Source organism: Wyeomyia smithii, chromosome 2, assembly GCF_029784165.1.
Source record: "Wyeomyia smithii strain HCP4-BCI-WySm-NY-G18 chromosome 2, ASM2978416v1, whole genome shotgun sequence".
Classification (NCBI taxonomy): Eukaryota; Metazoa; Arthropoda; class Insecta; order Diptera; family Culicidae; genus Wyeomyia; species Wyeomyia smithii.
Genome location: NC_073695.1, coordinates 162,421,428 through 162,434,692, shown reverse-complemented (window position 1 = coordinate 162,434,692; position 13,265 = coordinate 162,421,428). Strand labels below are relative to the sequence as shown.

At 37.0% G+C, this 13,265-nt stretch overlaps 1 long non-coding RNA gene across 1 annotated transcript; it reads left to right on the top strand.

Moving 5' to 3' along the window:
* The first annotated feature begins 2,314 nt into the window (after positions 1 to 2,314).
* Positions 2,315 to 4,501, top strand: LOC129726021 (uncharacterized). The gene is made up of 3 exons (XR_008728229.1): positions 2,315 to 3,583; positions 3,694 to 3,752; positions 3,871 to 4,501. It is a non-coding gene; the product is annotated as an uncharacterized LOC129726021 (long non-coding RNA).
* Positions 4,502 to 13,265: the final 8,764 nt, after the last annotated feature.

Below are 13,265 nucleotides of genomic sequence, written 5' to 3'. Positions count from 1 at the left end.
AGCGAAAACTTTTAGTAGAAAAAAACCGCCAAAGAGTACACGCGGTAAAGAAGATGGCAATAAACTAAAAAAGCCGTATCGTTAGTAGATGTTGTGAACGAAAACTCGTTGAACATGATTGATAAACCAGAAAACGCAAACAAAACAAAATCTCCATAAATATAGCCAAAAAAGGTCGTAAAAAGCTTATACCAAAAAAATCGATTTTAGGCTAAATCGATTTTTCAGGCCCGATTTTTTTATGAATCGATTTTAATAATTCTGATTAATCGATGCAGGAGAATCGATTTTTTTTCGAAGATCGCCCATTGCTACCCTGATTCACATTGACAAGATTGACAAAGTAATCAGAGTTACCAGTTGTTTTTGAAAATGATAACAACTGCTCGAAAAACCGGATTAATCTGAAAAAATCTATCCGTAATTCGACAAAATTTCGCTGAAAGTGCAAAATCTGCAGGAACCATAGAAAATCTGCAAATATCTACGAAGCAATAAAACTCGGCACATGGACTCCAAAAACCTGCGTTTTGCAGACAAACCTGCACATCTGGGTATCCATTAGGGTATCCCAAAATTGCACAAGTCTGGGGCTTACCCTCCAAATGATAGAAAATGGTGTTACGGACAAACTTTTGTTCGGCGGCAGCTCTAGAAAATGATGTTTTCAACTGGCCCCGATGACTTATTTGAAAAAATCGGCTTTTCCTATGTTAAATCCAAAAAACATGTCCAGTTATTCAATTTTCCATGAAACCTAATCCTTTTATTTTTTTACAGGTTCCTTAGGGTCTAAACTACAAGGGGAAAATTCGTTTCGGATTGATTATCTTCAATTTATTTTCCTAAAAAAATTTCTATCGTTTGGAAAAGAGATTTTTCAAGTATACTTTGACATTCAATCAATAAAAGTGGGTACTAAACCTAATGCTCTCGCACACCGAATACCATTAAAAGTTGGGAAATTTTATGGGGAAGAACATTGCCAAAGACTACATGGTACTAAAATTACTTGATTTTGAGTTATTCGCGATTAACTGTGGAATAAAAAGTTACATTTTGATGTTTTCCAATACTAAAATGTTCATTTACTATCCATGCTTTGTGTGAGAAAAAGAAGAAGAAAAAAGAAAAGCTTATAGCGAATTTCTTTATTCCACCAGCGCACCTCGTTTTGACCTGGAAGCGCACTAACTGCTGTCAAAACCCTTCTTTATTCGCTCGATTTTAACCCAGTTTTGATCTGCCGTGCTGCCCGAAGCGCACTGTAAGATTTGTCAGCTTCAACCCACCACCGCACGTGCTAAGTTCGTAAACATCGTAAACATCGTTCGTAAACATCGTTCGTTGGTTATCTGGCATCTCTTTCTTACTTGCATCTTAAATGGCGATGACGTTTCATTATTTCTCGGTAGTTTTGCCCTCACACAGTGGAATAAAGAAATTCGCTATCAAATGTCTGAACATAATGGATACGTTGCGGCTGCGTTCGCGGCAATTTGACAGTTAGCCCATACATTTTCTGTCAAATTAACGTCAACGCAACGCAAACGTATTCGTTGGGCGTTAATAATATTGCCACATTTTGATTTGAGCTGGGAGAAAAATCTTTTATTTCTGTAGAGTTCTGTATTTATTTCCTCAAAACAATAATAAGCGAGATGGGCGATCATAGTATCGATCTGTATCGATATGGTCAACATCGATGCAAATTCAACACTAGCAATCCAGCTTTCCACGAGCGGTAATGGCGGATGGATTTGACATTTAATGTAGGTTGTCAAAATATAGTTCATTGGATATTTCCATTGAACTATTACTTTTTGGATGGATTTGACATATAATAATACTAGTTCAATGGAAAAATCCATTGAACGAGTAGTATGACAACCTCCATTATGTGTCAAATCCATCTAACTTATTTCAGTTCAATGGAAATATCCAATGAACTAGCAGTTTGACAACCGAAATGAAATGACAAATCCATCCGAAATTACCGCTCGTGGAAAGCTGGATACACAGAGACTATGTTTATAATATAGAGTCGCGCAAAGTTGAAATCAAAAGAACCAATTTAACGTCAAACAACCAGAAAAAAATTTAACGATGTATTTTGGGTGAGAGTGATGGAAAACTTATCGATACTAATCGATAAATGTCGGACATCGATATTTCCGTTAATTTTTTGAGGTTAACGATAATTATCGATATTATAAGGGTGAGTAATAGCGAATTTCTTTATTCCACTGTGTGCGGGCAAAACTGCCGAGGATATAAAACGTCATCGCCATTTAAGACGCAAGTGAGAAAGAGATGCCAGATAATTGTTTACGAACTTAGCACGTGCGGTGGTGGGTTGAAGCTGACAATTTTTACAGTGCGCTTCGGGCAGCACGGCAGGTCAAAACTGGGTCAAAATCGAGCGAATAAAGAAGGGTTTTGACAGCAGTTAGTGCACTTCCAGGTCAAAACGAGGTGAGCTGGTGAAATAAAGGAATTTGCTATAAGCCAGTGGGGCTGGTTACTGCAGAGTCTATGTTTATAATAAGAGTCCCGCAAAGATGAAACCAAAGGAACCAAATCAGTGTCAAACGAGGGTACCAATCGCGCAATGTAAATAAACAAGGTGATAATGTAAGGAGTGGATGAAAAGTGTCGTAATTGAGCGTAATAAAGAATATGTGTTTTTCCGAAGTTTTACTTACGCATTTTAATCCAACATTAAACCTGTACACTGGTTCACTTGAATTTAACAAAACATCATCGGTGTAATCTTTCAAAACTGTGTACCTTGTGAAGAATTTAAAAAAATGATATTCGCTTATGCATGATGAAAAACAGAACTGTATAGTTCTTGGCAACAAACGGCACAAAAACTGTGTTGCCGAAACGATAGATTTTCTCTTCGCGCGACTCTATATACACATAGACTCTGGGTTACTGTAGGAGCCCGATAAAAAATTTTGACAGATAGTATTATACGCATGTATCAACTAAATCGGGTGTTTGTGCAATAAGGCAATCCACGGGTGACGTTTCAATGCTTGTACGTTTGTTATTGTTGCTGTTTTTCAAGCTGCAAAACCAAAACACGACCAAAACCAAATCTTTTAATGTCGGCAATAATATCAAAAGTGATTTGTTATTGTTGTATTTAGGATTGGCACCCGCAATACTAGAGCCACCGATCGGATAACATTTGTTTTTCACGCTTTTGGATCCGGGTTGCATCCGAGTTGCGACCGATCGAACATACGTAAAGCTGTCATAAGTTGAAAACAGACCGAAATCATCTGATCACAACTGTCTCGTGGATTGCCTTATCGGCATATTGATTAGTCAATTTCGTCAAACCACGTATGTTGACTATTTTTGTCACCTGATTTCTTTGATAATTAATTCAGTTCTCGTAAGATGTGAATTTAATCTGTTATAAGATCGCTTTATTATATAAAGTAAAATCGGATGATAAATTTATGCTGATTAGTAAGCAAACGAAATAGGATTTCGTAGTATTTTTCAAAATGGTTCCGGGAGTAGAAGCAGCATAAGATTTTTCGTCGGATAATTCTATATATTTCAGGTAAGTAAAAACACATTCTTGAGTATTTTACAATTTCTCACAGTTGCATGAATCGTTTATGTGACTTCTTTAATCATTCACAGATGAAAACAACTGTTTTTAACTTTCAGACAAATTTTCTGTTGCATTTCTACATTCCGAAAAAGATTTATTTTGTCTTTCATCTCAAGTAAGAGAATTTATTTTATAATGATAATGATTTTATATTAATCCAAAACAAGAACAATCTGAATATTTCGAAACCTTTGATGATTCTTTAACCGAATAAATTGTTTTGTTTTGTTCAGATGCTTGGAACAGAAACCGTTCATCGACAGGGCACTGAAAAGTTACCGGGATCGGAGCCGATTCAAAGCCCTCATTCAACTCCCCGGCTGTACGAGCAACAGCTGAAGCTCAACCGGCTGGTTCGATAACTCTAATAGGAGGATTACCCGGTCCAGAGGTGCTACTGAAGGTATGGATCGGCTGTGATGTAAGTCAAAATATAAGGTCAAATTAAAACTTAACTTCCAAATTACTTGTTTGTTTTTCAACTCTATACATGGATTAATCAGCCTATTTAGTATGCTTGAATTAAAATAATCGCTCTACTAATCTGCATATTTAGTCTGATTCAATTGGATTTAGAATATGATCCACCGATTTCTCAACCTATTTCGTATGGTTCAGGCAATTTCATCACCAGACTAATCTACCTGTTTCGTCTGATTTCGTATATGGGCTCGAACGAAATCACCCTTAAATCACTCGATTTGGTTGGTTTTTGTCGACCGATTTCGTATACTGATCAATCGGTAAACCCCCTGTTAAACTCCCATAAGAACTGTTGCAACAATCAGTTGATTCGTCGGAATCGAAATCGGGCAATTGTGCCTACGAGAATGTACTAAATATGGGGAAAAATAGGAGGGTCTTTTTATCGGGAGACCTAAAAGGAGGAGATTTTACCTACACTACCCCAGGAGTTGCTTTTGCTGCTAGGTGTTTGTTGGGTGCTGCTATACGACAAGATTTAGCATTGTTGGGGATGGTGTGAAGGGTCGCCCTGGGTGTCACTGAGTTTCTGAGCAAAAATGGTAGCTAACTAAATATTCATAGTTTTCAGTTGCCTAAGACAGATAAATTCAAAAACTACTGTACTGCAGAACTTCAAAAAAATATCAAAACTGTTTGCCCCATCTCACAAAAAGCGATGATACGAAATTGTAAATTGCATTTCCTTTGGCTTGCTAACTCTTGTACAGCAACTGTTCGCTCCAAGTATAAATGACAGTTCTAAAAGGTATGCTATTCACGTCGATGCATTAGTATTAGTGAGCGTAATGAACTTTTTCAGATTTTGTATGAAATTTGAAATGATTATGCATTTTAAACAAAATTTATAAAACATACTTTCCTGAAAAGTTATAGAAATGATGTAGAAACATGTTTTATTTGTGAAAAATACATAAACACGCTGGTGTTTAGGTAAAATATGCTGTTTTTCATCATTTAGCCGGTAACCTTTTTGCACTTTTCGTTTTTTTCTTGTACTCTTATAGCGCTTCTAAATAGAGTCGCTTGTGTTTCATACAGTAACAAAAGTCATGAGCTATGACAATGACTAAGATTATGCTCCAACTATTAGAAATATAGCATTTTTATATTTTATTTCGACATATTGTCGCAATTTTTCACACTAAATCTAAATTAATATCAATTTCTAGTGTGTTTCAACTGGAGATTCACTCTCCAACCAAAAAAATAAAATATAAAACAACATAAAACGAGAAATTTCCAAAAATGTTCCGAATTTCATACAAAACGCGAAATTTTTCATAACGAGATTTGTTTGTGTGCGTGGATAGACAAAAATGTGGCATACCTTGTAGAACTGTCATCATACTTGGCTGTTCGCTAACTGGGCGACGAGCACTTCCCAGTTATTGAAATCAGCTCGCTAACTGGGATATCATCTCTACGCCGAGGGGGAGTATTATGGATATCGCTGCTTCGCGACAACTTCATAAAAGGTTTTCGTTCTCAAGTTGATCACCAAATAGAGAAGCCACAACTACAAACTTTACTCTCAAATAAAGCTTTTAAACTTTAGTTTTATATAGCGAGTACATATATCAGCTATATTATTGTTTTTGTATTTTAAATATGCTCGATTAGAAAAACTTTAATTTTTCAGTTTTCGTCCAGGCAATCCACATACTTAATACTTTGAAACTAAGATAGTTTTCCAGTAAAATGAAACCTGTTTTGTCCAAATTGATTCATTTTTCGTGAAGTTTTGGCCATTGAAAAATTGACAAAATTTTGGCTGCTCTAATTATTCTGTCTACCCCCCAGATGGTATCCCTAATTTTACGACCTCCAACATGAACTTCGGCTTGAAACGACTTCGTTGAAAGCTAGGGTTTCTAGGTATTATTTTTTTCGTTCAAAATCGCCCTCATGAAACATTTTAATTTTTCGACACGACGCTTGCCAGTGTCGCCAAAATCATTTAATAAATAAAATATCAATATCTAGGTGTGATCCTGATCCTGGTCACGGCACCAAATATAATCGCGCACGGCCCTACGTTGTGTGTTATTTCACCCTTTGGCATCACGGGTGGGGCAATTAAGGCCTAGGGACGAGCGTTCTTTCGACACGACAACACAATGCTAATGTTCACTATACTAAGTACATTTATTCTAAACCTATTAACAAACTGGCAGCAGCGTGACGGCGCTGTCGCCGCACGTTTATCGACTAACTAAATATTATCAAATATCTTAAAATAACAATATAGTTCACTCTCGAATTTCCCATATATTTCCGTGAAGACAGACAGGGAACATCCCCTCTTGTGGTGAAAAAGGTAACTAAACTCATTGCACAGTGGTACAGTAAGGCAATTTAGGCGGACATAAGCTTTTCGTTGCGATTTTGGTTTGCGGTTTAAAGCCATAGTTTTTGTAAAAAGTTGTTTCTTATACATAGTCTTCTATTTATGTGCAAATGAAAATTAGGGTGGTCCTAAAAACAACGAAATAAAAACAAACTAACTTGTTTTTATTTGCATAAATAATTGTAAACGTGCTTTGGCAAACTTGTAGATCAACTAATTCTAAGTAACTTCGTAAAAAAAACTTTTTTGTAGACATTAAATTTGATTTCCAAAAACAATCTTTTCGCTCTATTTTTTCAATTAAAATTTAAAAACAAAGTTTTCTTTGGTAACTTTAATCAAAAATACGCCAATTTTGACGAAAAAACATTGTCGATATATTGTACAGATGAAGAGTTTTCACTACTTCTATTTTAAAAATAGGCCCTTTTAAAATATTGATGTCTCCGTTAAGGGCAAACATAAATTATATTTTTTGGTATCATTTGAAAGAACAAATATTAGATTATATCATTTGAAAGAACAAATATTAGAAGAAATACCGAAAGTTGTTTAAAATTAATTGATTTACAACTGTGCCGATGAATGTATACATTTATTTCTGCGAATTAAAAAGTTAGTTCTTTTATTTAGTCGATTTCAGGACCACCCTAATTTTCATTTGCACATACAAAATAGACTAAATATAAGAAACAAGTTCTTAGAAGAAAATGTTACTCTAAAACCACAAAATCGCATCGAAAAACTCATGTCCGCCTACATTGCCCTACTGTACCACTGTGCATTGTTGTTGAATTTCTCAGAGTCTATGTTTATAATAAGAGTCCCGCAAAGATGAAACCAAAGGAACCAAATCAGTGTCAAACGAGGGTACCAATCGAGCAATGTAAATAAACAAGGTGATAATGTTAAGAGTGGATGAAAAGTGTTGTAATTGAGCGTAATAAAGAATATGTCTTTTTCCGAAGTTTTACTTACACATTTCAATCCAACATTAAACCTGTACACTGGTTCACTCAAATTTAACAAAACATTACCGGTGTAATCTTTCAAAACTGTGTACCTTGTGAAGAGTTTCAAAAAATGATATTCGCTTATGCATGGTGAAAAACAGAAACAGAACTTGGCAACAAACGGCACAAAAACTGTGTTGCCAAACGATAGATTTTCTCTTCGCGCGACTCTATGTACACATAGACTCTGACACTGATGAACACGCAGGATGTTTAGCGACGATTCGCGTTGACGGTGTTGCTGATATTTGTTTGGTTTTTGCATGCGAAAAAGAAGGAAGGAAAAATTTTTGCTTTTGTCATCACGCACATTTTGACAATTGCATATGAGAGTTCACGTAGGTGCGAACAGCCTTCGAAATCTCTTTCAACGCGAATAACCCTAATAGCGGCATCACACTTTACTTTGCCATTTAGCATAACGAGGGGTGTTATCGCGAGGAAATTTCGTGGCACACATGCACAATTTTACACACTTTTTTCAGACCGTTTGTTCGTCGCCTGTCAGTCTGTTCTCTGTGCTGCAAGCTTGCACATGTTTTTGTTATTACCATGTTTAAACAACGTTTTTTGTTGTTGAATCGACCACCGACCATAATTTTACCATGAAAAACATTGTCAGTGACTTCTAAACGTATGGAGAAAGTGCCTGAAAAATTGGGTCCAAAGCTAGACCAGTTTTTATATATCATTTGAAAAAGCCGCGTTTTCTGAGCAAAACGTGATTTTAAAAATGTTTATCGTTTTCCTTAGATTTTTAAATGAAGAATAAAAAAACTGCTTGAATGGTCTTAGTGATGTCCGCCCAGCAAACAATTTTGTCGTATAACGGATTATTAAGCTTTAGTACCACCAAAATCCACAGAATAGCAACTTAACAAGCTATAATTCAACAAAATTGGTTGTTGGGTGATTACATCTCAATTAATCGAGTTAATAATATTGCCACATTTTGATTTGAGCTGGGAAAAAAAAAATTTTTATTTCTGTAGAGTTCTGTACTATTTCTGAAACATATCTGTACCACATACATAGGACATACGTAACACTGGCGTTTTTTTTTTGACGTGGGACTACGTCTTTCTTCACTATACTAAGGTACATTCTGTGAAAACTGGATTGAACATGTAACGTTTTTGGTTGGCGGAATGGAAGATTTTAGATGATAATAGCGCTCAAACAACTGTTTCTATTTCAAAAGTTAATATACCGTTGGAAAGCTAAAATATACAAGATTTGTATAGCATGATAATTTTAGTTTCCATTTTCTTATTACTCCGTGAAAGTTGCGGAAAAGTTTGATTGTCGAATATCCATATATATTTTTCATACGGTTGGTATATTTCCTTAACGCAGACTCCAAAAACATAGACGAAATGATTTCACGCATTCAGTCATTGGCTAGCAATACCAGCCAATTGGCATAGCATTCATCACCCAACGTAAGCGACGAAAAAAAAGCAGAGATGCTTCCACGTGATTGGTTCTTCCCCCAATCACCCAATTTCCCCACACTGAGTGACGCTATGAAAGGACATTCCGTGGTGAGAGAAGATTATCCCCTGGTCGACCGTCAAGGCGAACAGTTTGGCTTCCCTTCGATCTGAGCTGGACCCACCCAGTGGTAATCCAATTCAGATATCGTTGTTGGAATACAGCCCGGAATTGGACGTGAACGGCTCTGGGGACCATTGGAAGACTTGGAAGCCGTTTGGGTGCTGCCGATAGTGTAGGTATAGTATGTCGTATATCAAGCGTGTGTGTCTGAGTAGCGTGTGGGTGTGTATGTGTGGGTGTGTGAATAGCGTGTGTGTGTAATCGTAAGTGGCGTGTGCGTGTATGTGTGAGTGGCGTGTGCATGTATGTGTGAGTGGCGTGTGCGTGTATGTGTGTGTGTATGTGTGAGTAACATGTGTGTGTATGTGTGAGTAACGTGTATGTGTATGCGTGAGTAACGTGTGTGTGTATGTGTGAGTAACGTGTGTGTGTATGTGTGAGTAACGTGTGCGTGTATGTGTGAGTAACGTGCGCGTGTATGTGTGAGTAACGTGTGCGTGTGTGAGTAACGTGTGTGTATGTGTAAGTAACGTATATGTGTATGTGTAAATAACGTGTGTGTGTATGTGTAAGTAACGTGTGTGTGTATGTTTAAGTAACGTGTGTGTATGTGTAAGTAACGTGTGTGTGTAAGCAACGTGTGTGTGTGTGTGTGTGTGTGTGTGTAAGTAACGTGTGTGTGTATGTGTGTGTGGGGGGCAGGGATGCCACATGTACAGATTAATCTGTATTTTACAGATTTTTGGCCGAAGTAACGGTACAGAATCTGTATATACAGATATACCGATTTTCGTCGAAAAGTACAGATTTACAGATTTTTCGAAATTGACATTAATTTTTATAAACACTCAAAATTTTATTTCATTAAATATTAAGCAAATTGAACATATTTTCAATTCCTCACACGTTTTAAGCTAAAAATTTTGTTTATGTACCATAAAAACTTTAAAAATACAAAGTTCTTTATGTTTAAACAATACAGATTTTTTTTACAAATATTTTTGTTGCAGATACAGATGCTCTGATTTTTTTAAGGGAAAACACAGATTTAAATGTGGCAACCCTGGTGGGGGGGGGGGGGGTGTTTGGGGGTTGTGTGTGTATAGCGTGTGTTGTGTGTATATCGTGTGTGTGTATAGCGCGTGTGTGTGTATTAAGTGTATGTGTGTATAACATGTATGTGCAAAAATACATTTATCCGAGGTAATTATATTTTTAACAGAATACTTGAAAAGGCAACAAGGTAATTATTTTTCCTATTAGTACTTCAATTGGTATTTCTATGATAGTGACCATAATTTTATGCTAGTTATTTTCAGTACTGAGCTTGTTTTGCGTTTATTTGTAACATGGGACTGACCAAAATTCATATTTTTCTAATCAATTTAGCAACAAAAAGCTTTTTCTTGCGATTTTTTGAGAGCACCGGGTATGTGAAAAGGTTTTTGAGGTCTAAGCAAAAAGTGATGAGAAATTAAATGGGACTGTTATGCATTCATGGGCAGTTCATGTGGGTATTGGTATTTGTATACTGTAGTTTATGACAGGTGTATGTGTTTTTTTGTGAAATTTTCATGGATTATTGTGTATGGTATTTGTACGTTTGATGTGGCTATGGCTATGGCAGAATTAAATCTTTACACCCACCATAGTCCCACGGCAAGCCTACGTTTGTGCACTCAAGCACATACCCTTTAATTTTTGAAGTAGAATACTTCTCTCAGGAAGTTCGGCTACATAGGGATGTGAAATGAAAATCTAAAACCGAAAAAAGTGAAAAATATGTCCAATTCCAAATGCTAATAAATCGGTTAGTATCCGATGGATTTCTTTCGTTCTTGCAGCAATAGATTGGAAAATCTTCTAAGATTCTTCCCAAAATAAGATAATTGTAATTTTATTATTCACACTATTGTACTATTGAAAATAGTCAAGCCTTGTCAAAACGAAAAATTCGACCTCTGATTGGTCGTTATATTCTTGCTTCCCAAGCACAGTCGACAGGATCATATACCTTACAATTGAAAACATGCTATTTGGCCTATATAAGAGCCTGTTTCAGCCGGAGCCGCTCATAATAGTTCTAGACAGCGACAACAGCAGTCGTCCTTCCTTAGCAGCAGCACTAGCCCTGTGGTTGGTCACCATGTCTCAGGAGCAGCGCGGTTTTTCTCAGCGTTTGTCGCCAGACAGCCATTATTCCCCCCGTGTTGGGGCAGCATGAAGATTGCCATCAGGAAATCCAATTTCGGAAATCAAAATGCCTTTTTCAAGGCAAATAAACAAGTCATTGTAAGTTAATAATTTTTGTCAACGCAAGCAAGCATTCTGTGTTGCATCCTAGCAATTTAAATTTGTCGCACCCGTCTAATTTACTGAATGTGAAATAGCTTCCACCGTGCATGTTGTCCGTGTATCTTAATTCCCCCAATGTTAGGGCAGCTCAAAGGTTATAATTAGCAACCGATTTTGAACCGCAACATGCTTTTTTCAAGGCAAATAAAAAAATAATTGAAGGTTAATAATTTTCTGGCATCAACACAAGCAGACATTCTGTGCGGGATGCAATCAAATTCTGTTGTAGTTGTCTAATTTTCACTTTATTTAGTAAACCCCCCACTGTAGGGGCAGCGCAAAGGCTACGATCAGCATAACCGACATTGAACAATAAACTGCCCTGTTAGAACGCATTCACAAAAGCAGTTAGTTCGACTATGCAGAGCTAATATGAAGTCGATTCAATCAATCAACATAAACAGAATTTCGTCGTCTCCCAGCTGCCAAGTTGCAACATGATGCAACACGCAACAGCAAGCAAACGAAATCGCTTGATGTTACAAACAGAGTTGCCGTTTCGAAATCTGTGTTTTGACGACAAAAATCTGTAAAAATCTGTGATCATATCTGGGATATGATTATTTGTTTAAAAACAAAACGAGATTGATTGAAATGCTTTATATTAACATTAAATTTTCCTCCACTCGTTTGAATTAACTATTCAGCTTTTAAAATTCCATTGGAACAGTCAACTTGTTGCTCAACGAAGTGTTTTTCAGGTTGGCTTCCGGAAAATCGTACCTTCGAACTAATGAGTTTGATCTGTAGAAAAAATGTAGGTAATTTGTTATTTCCGGCATTTATGGGAAAAATCTGTGAAAATCTGTGATTTTCCAAATATATCTGTCATCTGTGATCACAGATTCTGTGATTTGAAAAAGGAAAACAATCTGTGATTTTACAGAAAAATCTGTGAAAATGGCAACCCTGGTTACAAACCGCAATAAGATACGGGTTAAAACCGTTGCGTGTGTGAGAGCACCATCGGTGTTTATTCGCTGGATACCAAAATCAAATGCGAATTGTGGAATTATTCGCCTAAAGAACATAAGGAAATGGTAAACCTGAACTGAAAGGCGTGGCCTATTACGTAGCACCCTTCGGCTATAAAAGAGTGTTTCTTGGAAAACTAGCTACATTCATTAGTCGGAAGGTGAACTGGATGGACTGTCCACAACGTTGACAGCATCGGCACTCAGCAGTAACAGACCATAGCAGGGGGTTGCGCCTGTGGTTGCCTTCAAATTAAACAAATCACTTGCCCTGTGGTTGGTCATCACGTCTCAGGAGCAGCGCGGTTCTTCTCAGCGTGTGTCGCCAGACTGCCATTATTCCCCCCGTGTTGGGGCAGCATGAAGATTGCCATCAGGAAATCCAATTTCGAACATCAAAATGCTTTTTTCAAGGCAAATAAACAAGTCATTGAAAGTCAATATTTTTTGTCAACGCAAACAAGCATTCTATGTTGCATCCTAGCAATTTAAATTTGTCGCACCCGTCTAATTTATTCATTTATTCCATGATTGTGCCGATACCACACGGACGTTGGTTGCTGATCGTGAAGAAGAAAGAAAAGCCGGGTTTCAATTTCTGGCTGATTGTTCTGGGCGCGTTGATACTTAAGCACCTGACTATCTGGCGGCTGTTATGGAGCTTTCGGTAGCTGCAGAATTATTGAAAATGGCAGGCAATTCTACTAGAGAAACCGGGAGATCTAGAATCATCGGCGAATGGTTATCTGGAATGATGATAATTGAACAAACTTGCCAGTGTTGTTACTGTTGTGAAACATAATAGCACCTTTTGGTGCTCTTCAACTATGTGATTGAAGTATTTAAATTTTTCATCATGTGTAACAGACGGAAAACCGCGAATTTCAGCATTTGCA